General features: G+C 38.6%; 1 long non-coding RNA gene across 1 annotated transcript; it reads right to left on the bottom strand.

Annotated features, from left to right (window-relative positions):
• Window positions 1-8,206: 8,206 nt before the first annotated feature.
• Window positions 8,207-11,474, bottom strand: LOC132140791 (uncharacterized). The gene is made up of 3 exons (XR_009433830.1): window positions 11,187-11,474; window positions 9,860-10,994; window positions 8,207-8,850 (listed from the first exon to the last, which is right to left on the bottom strand). It is a non-coding gene; the product is annotated as an uncharacterized LOC132140791 (long non-coding RNA).
• Between the last annotated feature and the right edge of the window lie 1,122 nt (window positions 11,475-12,596).

Here is a 12,596-nt window from a genome sequence, read left to right as displayed (position 1 = left end):
CCACTTTCGATAGTTCAGTGGGGTACAAGTGCGGTTGCATCTCCAGGACCAGCGAGCATTGGAGCAGGAATCCGCTGCAATCCTCCGCCGAACCAGAGAAGGCCTGGTGAGGAAGTGGAGGTGTTGTCAGCGGAAGTGCTCGCAGGTGATGGGGATGCCGGAAGAGTGGTGAGGGTGCGAAGCAAAGAGTCAACAAGGTCCCAGAAGGGGTTCGTGAGGCTCATGCTTGTGACTATCGGTCTTGGTCCAGTCTTCTGTTATGGCAAACCAGGACAGGAGGCTGAAATAACAGTAAACACGGTTTTATTATGGCACAAGCAGAGGAGCAGATAGTGCACTGTGAGATGATGGTGCTGGAGGTAGTGGTGATGATGGGATCTGTTGTTGGAGAACTCAAGACGCTGGAGGTAGTGGACACACACATGCACGATGGAGACTTAGAGACACTGGAAATTGCTGGAGAGAGGGAAGTAGAGAGATAGTTTAGTCCTTAGAGTAAGCATGCAGGTTAGACCTCGTTGCAAACGAGACCGGACGCTGACTGGGTGCGTGTGTGGTATTTATGTGAATAGGTGATTGCAGGTGGATGAGGAGCAGATGGGAGTGATTAGTACTCTGGTGAGGGAGTGCGCTGTGATTGGTTCACTCACATTTCACTGCTGGTTATATATGCGATATATAATTTTGTATGTGAATAATAAAAATCTTGAACCTCTAAATTTTGGTTGGTGATGGAACCTGGCGTGTCTGTTACACTATCAGGTATTATTTTAATATATTTGCCTTAAATAGATTGCTGTTACACTTTTTTACTTTATAAAGGGAAATATTTTCCTAAACTGATTAAATGTAGATGTCTACATTTATGTTGAATTCTTACATGTGATCAATAGGCTACGTTAAATTATAATAATACGACATTATGGTTGCTATTATTAAAATGAAAACCATATCAACAAACTCCATCTGTCCAAATGCATAAATAATGTTATTAGATTAAAGTTTTACTTGTTTGACATACAAAATATGAAATGTTGGAAAAATGCAATGATACTTTTAAATACATTATTAAACCACCAGTAGGTGGTGGCAAGTCACTGTCTTAATGAGTGAATCATTAATTCAACTGATTCGTTCAAACGGCTGATTCATTCAACAAATGAAGCAAGTAACTGGCTCACTGAATCATTGACTCATTTAAAAATGAATAATTTAGTAACGAAAGACTTCTGTGTTTCTTGGGGATGCGTTACTGTTCTGCTGTGGCTTTGTTTATAGTTATTTTTATTTGAAATGAAGTAAAAACGATTCACAATGTCTCTAAAATGTAAGTCAGTTAACATTACTTGTTTATTTAACTGAAGATGTATAAAATCAATATCACATTTGCAATTGAGCTGAAAGTCGGGAAAACACCACTCCTGGTCGTGTGATGTTGCACATATTATACAGAATATTTAGCTTTTTTTCTACCACAGTATGTTTGTTCATGTTTGTTTCTTTGTGTGTGCGGTTGCACTTTATAGTGTTTATTTCTCAGTGAGTCAGACCGGCTGCACGAGCCTCAATTGACGCGACCTTGATTCTGTCAATACATTATCCGTTATTAGTCACCGTTTACACTGAAAGTAATAAAATCTGAATCATTCTCGCCAAATTGTGCTGCCCTAGTTATTGTTTGTTATAAAGATTTTGATCAGGTTACTTGTCCCTTTGGGCAAGTAAAATTCTCTTCACTTGCCCCTTCACAAAATCCACTTGTTCCAAACAAGCGTTAATGTCGAGCTCTGGCTAATATTTAAAGACCATTTCCAGGTCAAATATTTCATCTCTAAACACTTGAAGTGCACAATGAAGAAAAATCAACATTACAAAAATACAAAAATATATTAAAGAACATGAAATTCCCAGCATTAACTTTTCTAGGTCAACAATTTCCAGGGACAGCAAATTGGTAGTCAGAGTTTACAATGATAGTGACATTTTTTCCACGTCTTTCTTTAAAAATTAAATGTCTGAACATCCAGTGATTAAAGGCTGCATTCACCTCATAGACTGTATAAAAAGAGGTTCCCCTCCATTTTCCATTATCTTGTTGCTGATTTCTTCTGAACCCAATTCTGACAGCCCTCCCCGTCTCCGCCGCAAAAACTCACAAACGTATATAAGTGGCAGGTTTATTAGGAAAAATATCAATGTTAAAAAAAGAATCAGTAAATTGTGAACGACTTATTACCATTGTGCAAATAATATGTAATCATGTAATCCATAAAAAAGTAACTGTAGTCTGATTACGAGTATTTTAAAAAGTAGTTTACTCTTATTACAAGTACTTGAGTTTTGGAATCTGATTACGTAATCCAGATTTCATGTAATACGTTACTACCCAGCTCTGTATATGTATGAATATATATATATATTTTTTTTTTTTTTTTTTTTAAAGGGTCAGTGGCTCTGGTCTTGGCATCGTTGGCAGAATTCTGCCCTCAGCAAAACCTATTTGTGGTACCCTGGTGTAGGAGAATGGTTATTATGCACATACAGCAGGAAACTCTCTATATGCTTGCAGTGTGCGCATGTCAAAAAAAAAAATTAACTGATTTGAAGCTTGTGACAAACACGCAAAGCAACTCAGTTTATTTAGCATTCATGTGAACACTACATTTCAGGTTCATCAATCGGAGTGAATTCAATCCAATTTAAACAAAAGATTTACATGTAAACATATCCACTGATACCAATAGTACAGATGTCTCTAGGAAATTGTAATTTTTCCCTAATATTTATGCACTAAGTAATATTGACTACACTTATATTACAGTATGATGACAGCTATCGATTTTAACATTTATTAGACCTTAAAAAAAACTATCTTCAAATAGATCCTTTATAATAAATGTCATGTAATGTAATCTGGAAAAACCCATCGGATGTCGAGCTGGGACATTTTCAGGAAATTAGAAAAATAAGTCTAATGTCAATATTTATTATTTTTATTCGTTTAAAAACAGCGATTTATTGCAGCAAGCAGAAAAGACTTATGTTAACCCTCTAAGCGCCAAAGTAGCAAAATTGTGACAAGGTGTCATACTTAAAACAGACTGTAGTTCTTAATTTGGTGTAATATCTCATTTGTATTCCCTACCCCTAGATGGCAGACATGTAGTACTTCGATTCTAGACTAACATTACGTCATGTTCATATTTAAAGTGATCAAGGAGAAAGCAGAGCAAGTGAGCTCTCGTGTCATTGATGCGGAAACAGTTCAGTTCATAGCGTGCGAGTAAAGGGTGAGATTGGTGAGAGAAAATCGGCAAATGGCTACTAAAAAGTTGTACCGTGAGGATGTGTTGCAAATGTTATTTGCCGATTCTGACTCTGAAGGGGAATATTTGCCTTTTGGAAATGATCAGCCGTCTAATAGTCGCACTTCTCCAGGTACATATTTGCAGCACAATGGTGCCGCTGTGCAAGGCGAGAGGGTTCGCGAAGCACATTATGCAAATTAGATGATTATATTTACAGCCTACATAAACTTTCGGTCATGCTCAACATTTTTCTAATTTACAGTACATCTCTATCTTTAAGCCCTTTCAGGCCACAAGCTTTTGAAATCTTGATGTCAAAATACAGCATACGCTGCGGGGGTCCGAGGTGCTCTCTCTTAACACCACAAAAACAGTTAACCTACCAAAATAAACCATGTAACATACAGGTGCATCCCAATAGATTAGAAACGCTTGGAAAAGTTCATTTATTTCAGTAATTAAACTCAAATTGTGAAACTCGTATTAAATAAATTCAATGCACACAGACTGAAGCAGTTTAAGTCTTTGGTTCTTTTAATTGTGATGTGACAAAAAAAAACACCAATTTGCCATCTCAACAAGTTAGAATACTTAAGACCAATAATAATAATAATAAAAAAAACTTTTTAGTGAATTGTTGGCCTTCTGGAAAGTATGTTAATTAACTGTACAGTTACTCAATACTTGGTAGGGGCTCATTTTGCTTTAATTACTGCCTCAATTTGGTGTGGCATGTAGGTGATCAGTTTGTGGCAGAGGTGGTATGGAAGCCCAGGTTTATTTGACAGTGGCCTTCAGCTCATCTACATTATTTGGTCTCTTGTTACTCATTTTCCTCTTGACAATACCCCAAAGATTCTCTATGGGATTCAGGCGTTGTGGGTTTGCTGGCCAGTCAAGCACACCAACACCATGGTCATTTAACCAACTTTTGGTGCCTTTGGCAGTGTGGGCAGGTGCCAAATCCTGCTGTAAAATGAAATCAGCATCTTCAAAAAGCTGGTTAGCAGAAGGAAGCATGAAGTGCTCCAAAATTTTCTGGTAAACGGGTGAGGTGACCATCACCAGCAGATTACATTGCATCCCAAATCATCACAGACTGTGGAACCTTAACACTGGACTTCAACCAGCTTGGGCTATGAACTTCTCCACCCTTCCCCCAGACTCTAAGGATCTTGTTTTCCAAATGAAATACAATAATTTATGTCATCTGAAAAGAGGACTTTTGACCACTTGGCAACAGTCCAGTTCTTCTCCTTAGCCCAGGTAAGACACCTCTAATGTTGTCTGTGGTTCAGGAATGGCTCAACAAGAGGTATACGACAACTGTAGCCAAATTCCTTGACAATTCTGTATGCCTTGACCCAAGCCTCAGTCCATTCTTTGTGAAGTTCATTCAAATTCTTGAACTGATTTTGCTTGACAATCCTCATAACGTTGCGGTTGGTTGTGCATCTTTTTCTTCCACACTTTTTCCTTCCACTAACTTTGTTAACAGCTTCTCTGGCAATTAATGTTTGTGGTTTTCCCTCCTTGTGAAGGGTGTCAATGATTGTCTTCTGGACAACTGTCAGATCAGCAGTCTTGTGTAGTCTAGTGAACCAAACAGACCATTTTGATGGCTCAGGAAACCTTTGCAGGTGTTTTGAGTTGATTAGCTGATTGGCGTCACCATATTCTAATTTGTTGAGATAGTGAATTGGTGGGTTTGTTACATGTGAGCCAAAAGCATCACAATTAAAAAAAACAAAGACAAACTACTGCAGTCTGTGTCCATTGAATTTATTTAATACACGAGTTTCACAATTTGAGTTGAATTACTGGAATTAATTAACTTTTCCACAACATTCTAATTTATTAAGATGCACCTGTATTTCACGAGTTCATGCTTCCATATAATTAGCTGAAGTATTGTAATGCATATTTGGCATGCTGTCCGGGGAAGGGCTCAGAGCTCGGAAATGGCCCGAACCCAGAGAAACCCCCTGTATAAGTGTAATATGAACTCCAAGTGAGGAGATGTGGAGGGGGGGGGGGGGGGTGCAGATAAACCATCAATGGATAGAGGTAAGTCAGCTGTATTTATACCATAATATTGATTAACTTCAGAGCCCTCCACCTGTGCTAATTTGGCTAAGTATCTGACATGCTTCTCCCGAACCTTGTTAATAAAACATCATATAATAAAGGTGTATCAATGCACATTGACGCCAGTCCTGTGTAAACTATGGTACACAAAGTTTTTTTTTTCAATCTATTTCTTTAATATCATGAGATGGATGCGCGCAAGAAAACAACACAGTCTGAAGTCTACTCACTTAAACGATTTTGCTCGTCTCAATCTGCTCAATCTTGGGCATGTCAGTGCCCTAAATGATTGTTATAATGGACTATTTCACATCCAGAGATGAAGGATTGGTGATGAAGTTACTGAAGAGGAGGAGTCAGATGACAGTCCTTTATATGTACAGGTACGCAAACAGTTGTGTTGTGCTCTCTTTTCTAAATGTAAATTACAAGATACAATATTTGTGCTAAACATACAAAGGGTGATCAAAAGTTCAGAGACTATGTCCATGGGAAATCTGTCCACCTCAGGGTAATGTTAGTCTGTTTGTGTAATTATGCAGTATATCACTCCTGGCAGATAGCTCTCGTTAAACCTGTGAAGTTAAGTAAAACACATGGTCGGCACGACCGACGCTTGCGGTGGCCTCTGCGGAGAACGGCTTTTCAGTGCAACAGTTATTACCCTGTAAATCTAATGGGCGAAAGTTGTTTACAGTTGTGATTTTATGATGGATACTAGAGAGCGCGGTGGTCAGCTGGTAGACTGGTATTTAACAGAACGGTATTTAACAGAAGAAAAACTTTGATTACTACACCGGAGCTATACAGAGGACTCACCTGTATCATCTGGAGACCTCGCGGAGAAGAAGTATCGCCGAGCGAGGCGGAGAGCTAATCCAAACAATCCAGCCATCTTGTCAGTCCTGTTAGCAAATGTTCGGTGCCTTGATAATAAGATGGACAATCTAAGACGTTGGAGATCGATGAATGACGAAGTCAGAAACTGTTCGGTTTACATTTTTTCGGAGACATGGTTGACAGACAAAATACTGGACTCTGGAGTTGAGCTAGTGTTGAGATAGTAAGGCTAATACTCCACAGAGCAGACAGAGTGATGTCATCAACTGGGAAACTCTGTGGAGGAGGCGTGGCTGTTTACACAAACAACTCATGGTGCTCGGATGCGAGAGTGATCCTGAAATCCTGTTCTCCAGATGCAGAACAAATAGATGTCAAGTGCAGACCCTTTTACTTACCATGAGAACGGACAGCTATTATCATTATAGCAGTGTATGACCCTCCAAGTGCTGATGTCAAACAGGCATGGGAGAACTTTATAATACTGTCAGTCAATTACAGACTTCTAATCTGATGTAATTTGCATCATTGCTGGGGATTTTAATAAGGCCAACCTTAAGTCTGTTCTACCGAAGTTCCATTAACATGGTGCATGTGCAACAAGAGGTGAAAATACACTGGACCATCTTTACACTAACATCAAAAAAGCATACACTGCAGCCCCCTTACCTCACATTGGCAGCTCTGACCACTTAACTGTACTACTTAAGCATGTGTACAGACTACGTGTGAGAAGAGAGCAATCCACAGTAAAGGAAATCAGAGTGTGGCCACAGGAGACTACTTTGAATGTACGCAGTGTATTTGAGTGTGTTTGATAGATTCATCTACAGTTGAGACACTTGTCAACCCATCATCGACACAAATGGTCATTGAGGAATGAACCTTGAAACTTTGCTGAGCAATCAAAGACTACACGGATCTTTCCAGGTTTTTGAGGATGATAAACCCCATGATGGGGAATGTACCAAGCAGGGTTTTTGTCTGTTTCTTCAGCTGGAACCTTCTCAGCATCTCCTCGAGCAATTGTCTCATTCATAAAGTCTACATAGTTTCTATAGTATTTCTCGTCTCTTTTAAGCCTTTTTTTCTAAGCTTTTGAGGCGATGAATAGCACATCCTTTATTATTGGGCAAATTTGGTCTGTCTTCTTTGAAAGGCAAAGACATTCAATAATGACCATCTTCTTTGTGTCTGATGCCTGCTTCCATTTTTGACAGAAAACGTAGATCTTCTTGAGAAATACATCTATCCTCTGCTGCTTTCTCATTGAAGTCAGACTCAAGAGCTTTGATGACATTTGGTGGAGTGATTACTTCCTTGATCTGTGTTCTACATATGTACTGAACTTCACTTGTAAGATTGAGAGAAGACTGTAGACTTGGCAGCACTTGTTTCACTATAATGCGATGACTCACTCCAATGGGATCCCCGTAGTCTACAAAGGAATTGCCACAGCCAACAATGCTCCAGCCCAGATCCGTTCTTTGAGCAAATGGCTGATTTTCTTTACCAGACACAATTTCTCTAGGAAGAAGAGCATGAGGGCAGTTGTAGCCAATCAGAAGGCCAATATCACAAACTTGTTTAGGAGCAATCTTCTCAGCTACTGTATATGCATTAGATGAGGCCACACTCTTGCAGTTTTGGGTGTAGTAATGTGAGTTCTGTTTGCAGGAATGAACTCCTTTAAACCAATTATCTTCTGGCATGGAACAACTGTACTCTTGGATACTATAGTTGAGAGCTTCAGTTGCACAGATTCCTTCTTTGTGTCAAGAGCTTGAGCCATCTCTTCCAGGATGAAGGTAGTATTAATTAATTCCAGTAATTCAACTCAAATTGTGAAACTCGTGTATTAAATAAATTCAATGGACACAGACTGCAGTAGTTTGTCTTTGGTTTTTTTAATTGTGATGCTTTTGGCTCACATGTAACAAACCCACCAATTCACTATCTCAGTACTTTGGGTGTCAAGAAGTGCATATACCAGAACTTCATAAGTTGGTTCATTGGTAGCTGATACCCATCCCGGAACAATTGTAGAGGTGTGAGTATTATTTACATCCTGTATTACTCTGTTAGATGTTGCTTAACTTGCTGTATCTTTATTCTGTACAAACTCTGGGTTTCTTTCCTTCAACTTCTCCTTTGACTAGCCTGACTACTGTGGAGTCCTCTTTGCTTCCTTGATACGATCCTCATGTAAACATGATGGGTTCTTCTTCTGACATTTCTCACAGACACTCCTGTCTTCACAGTTCTTTGAATGATGACCAGGATTCAAACATCCAAAGCATAACTTATTCATTTGGACAAATTTGACTCGCTCTGCAACATTCTTCTCCATAAACTTACGACATTTGTGAATACCATGTCCTAGTCTCTCACAGAAGGTACATTTTACAGCATCTACTTTTTCTCTGGACTGTACCGTTAACACTTTTGCTCGAGTGTCCTGATTTCTTGAGATCTTTCCCTTTCCGATCTCATTCGACTTCAGTGCATGAAGCGATGTCACTGGATTACAAGCTATTTTAGCTTCTTGCATTATAATCTTTACAAACCGACTGAAGGTAGGAAATGTCTTAGTTTCTTCTTCAATTTCTATGACCTGACGATTCCATGCTGACATAGCTGCTTCACAGCCTCTGAGGAAGTCAGTAAATTCTCTCAGCTCAACACTGTCCTTGAAACCAATCTTTGGCCATGAATTAAGTGTGTCTCGAAAGGCTTTAGCAATGACGAATGGGTTTCCATACCTTTCTTCTAGTACGCCCCATGCTGCTTAATATGTGGACTCCGTGGCTAGGAGGAAGTAACTTTCAATGGCCTTCTTAGCTGGTCCTTCCACATACTTGCATAAGTAGTAAAGCTTCTCATTCACTGGTATGTTTTTCTGTCGACCAAAATTTCAAACGAGATTTTCCAATCACTAAATCTGAGAGAGTCTCCATAGAATGTTGCTGATAGATTTTGCTAACACCTTAACAAGGTCTGCAGTGCTGGCTTCTTGACATGATTTTGTTGCACCTTCCTGTAGAGGCATGCTCTGTAACACTGAGCTGCTTAACTTTGGTACATGCTTCTTTCTTACAGATGCACAGTCATGAAGTAGCTCTTTTGTTTCTTCCTTTGAGTCTTCATTCCGCTCGTAGACTTGCATTCGTGCCCTTGCAGCATTTAACTTTTTTTGTGTCTCCAGGCGCTCAAGCTTTCTGCGCTTGTCTTATGCCTTCTGTCTAGCAGCATTTTCAGCGTCAATCTTAACACGTAACCTAGCTTCTTCTTCTCTTTCTAGTTGTCGCTTCAATTCTTCAGCTTCTTGTTCTAATATTCTCCTTTTGTCTTCAGCCTCAAGTCTTTGTAGTTCTTCCAGTTCATGCTCTTGTTGCTGTAATATTTCTAATGTTGCTTCAGTTGCAGGCAATTTCTGCAGCAGCCTCTTGCTTCTTAGCGGAGGAAAAACTTGAATCTCTGGAGCTCAAAATTGAATTTTTCATATTCTGAGAAGACCTGGAATGTCCATAACTTGATTTGGAGGATATGGATGAGAACACCGAACCTGTATCAATACAGCATGCTTCTGGTCTAAGAGGATCTTGACTCTCAACTCCCTCAACTAGACGACTCCATGCAGACTCAACTATCATTTTTGTGACTGCTCCACAAGTGTCTACTCTACGGCGATTATCACCGTCTGGATTCACATTTTGTCGCAACTCTTCATAAACAACATTTACATCCTTTGAAGAATCACTGATTGCATCTATGAGGCTGTTCAACATGTCACTGGAGAGATACCCCATTAGTCTTTGTCTACCATCTCTAGCAAGAGACTTCCATTTCTCATAAGAGCGATGAAAGCTATTTTTTAAGTTTAGTCAGCCTTTCATCATGCAACTCTTTACCTTTCTCTGTACATTTCGTGGTTCTTGCTCTGTTGTGTCATCAACAGCTACTAATGCTTGTGTGTCTACACATTCTTGGGATTCTAGCTGCTGTGGTGATTGCACAGTATCTGTTATATTTTCTTTGCCACACTTAGCAGACTGACCACCTTCTGCCATTTTTTTGTATCTCTTATTTACACTGACTACTCTAATTTAATAATTATACATGTAATGTGAACTGTACTGAACTTAGGTAAAAATATGTTTCTCTCTTAGATTATTAACTCTGCTTAAAGTAGTATTTTAACAGTTCAATCACCTGTAAAATTAAACTTGTAATCGAAATTCAGTTATTTTTAGGCATTGCACTTTGCTATTCTCCACAATTATTATCTTACTTGCAGCTTTAAACCTGATCAGAAAATGACTTAAACTTGAAAAGGTAAGTACATAACACCAACACTTCTTCAAATACTGTACTGAACAGTTAAAGAGTCATTTTTTAGCAAATGGCAAGAATAAGTCCACTTCAAGCACCTTAACTTGAACTTATTTGTGCTTATCTTCTTGTCGACCTTAACTTGAGGATGCCTTTAAACTCTGTGCATATGCGTGTCACTAGCTTCTTGGTTACCAGTGTATACAATCAATGCTTGTAGAATCCAGAATGATGGAACTTAGAGTTAACTTGATGCTCACTTAACTGCTGTTTGGAAACGTTCCTTCTCCTACCCGTGAAGAGCAGATGAATTCTCACTGTAGCTCCCCCCCAGTAATTTCACGAGCACAAGGATTGTCTGATGACAGGCGATTTATTGACTGGTTCACCATGAGGATAACCATCCAACTCAAGATGCCGTGAGAACTAAATATTCAAAAATAAAGTTACAATAAATAATATAAAAAGACATAAATCAAATAAATAAATATTTTCTTTGTAAACTTTCCAAACAGAGTTAAATTCACTTTAACATCAAACTGCAGTCTTTGTATATCACTTTTCACACACAGCAACACAATTCACATTAATCACATACAATATAAATTACAAACTTACTTCATTGGCTGCTTATTACCAAAGGAGAACTTACGTTCTCCAAAGGAGATCTTACATCTGGTAATATCTTCTGTAACTTCAGTTGAGTAAATGAACTTAAATGCACTTTAGAAATGTGTAATACAGCTTCAACTTGCCATGCGGTGTAGACAACAACTTCCTGAGTTACACGGTGCCTTTCAAAATAAAGGTCTCCATTCAAGCAGCTCTAATTAAAAGCAGTTTCAAATTAAAGGTCTTTAACAAAATAATAAAATAAACATAAAATATTAACTGACTTCTCTGTCAGTTACAGTGCTTATATCTCCACTTTGAAAATGCCAACTTTTCATCGGATTGAATCTCTGTTTAGCTGTTGCGTGTGTGTGTGTGTGTGTGTGTGTGTGTGTGTGTGTGTGTGTGTGTGTGTGTGTGTGGCGCCGCTGACGCGTATGCTGGCATGTGTGTAAAAACACTGGCTCTGATTGGCTACCATGAAACAAATGACTCTGCCTTAGCCAATCATAATCGCTTATCTCGTTATTAACCCACCTCCTCACTTGCTGTGTGAGCCAGGGGTGCGTTCGGATAACATAGTTTATTAAATCAATGCATAGTAACGTACCGCATTTAACGTCCAGTAATGTTAACTGCGTTGTAACGACGGGAAAAGTAATTAGTCAGATTACCCTGTTACTGAAAAAATAACGTTGTTACCTAAAGCCGTTCTTTTAAACTGCATTATTCCGAACACTGTGTAGGGCCATAGAATATACAGTTTGTACAGTATAAAAACCATTACGCCTATGGGATATCCCCACTTTTCACAAAAACAAAAGTGTGTGTGTGTGTGTGTGTGTGTGTGTGTGTGTGTGTAACAAATTGTCACCAGTCTCTGAACGCCACCAATAAAATACTGAACATTTCCTTAGCCCCTTCGAAAATGTACCATGGTTTTGCTACAAAAACTAAAGATATCTATGGTGTTTTTATGGTTACAACACATGGAAATTAATATGCCAACAAATATTTTTACTAAAATAAATCCATGGTTACTTTTTTCAAGGAAGGAACTGTACAGGTTCTAAAGAACTTTTCTGTAATTTGTTATCTGAACTGCACTACTGAAAACCTCATTAATCCTGAATTTATGTAGTTAATCGCTTCTATATAAAAAACATAATACACTTAATCACCCCTTTAAACACTTTCTAAAATCATTGGTACTTGAAATATTATACAGAATTTTCACAACTAAATTAAGAATACATTAATTAGATTGACTTTATGCCTGCTTTAAGCAATACATAGCAAATGATGTTACCATAAAATGAGAAACCTTAAAGAACGATAGACTGATGTAAATAACTGAAACCTGTTGTCATGCACATGTTTGCCATAGCTTTTTTATCAAAACACTATACACTGCAA

This window comes from Carassius carassius, chromosome 5 (genome assembly GCF_963082965.1).
Source record: "Carassius carassius chromosome 5, fCarCar2.1, whole genome shotgun sequence".
In the NCBI taxonomy this organism is placed as follows: domain Eukaryota; kingdom Metazoa; phylum Chordata; class Actinopteri; order Cypriniformes; family Cyprinidae; genus Carassius; species Carassius carassius.
Note: the sequence above shows the minus strand (reverse complement) of the source record. Positions and strands in the feature narration are given on the sequence as shown.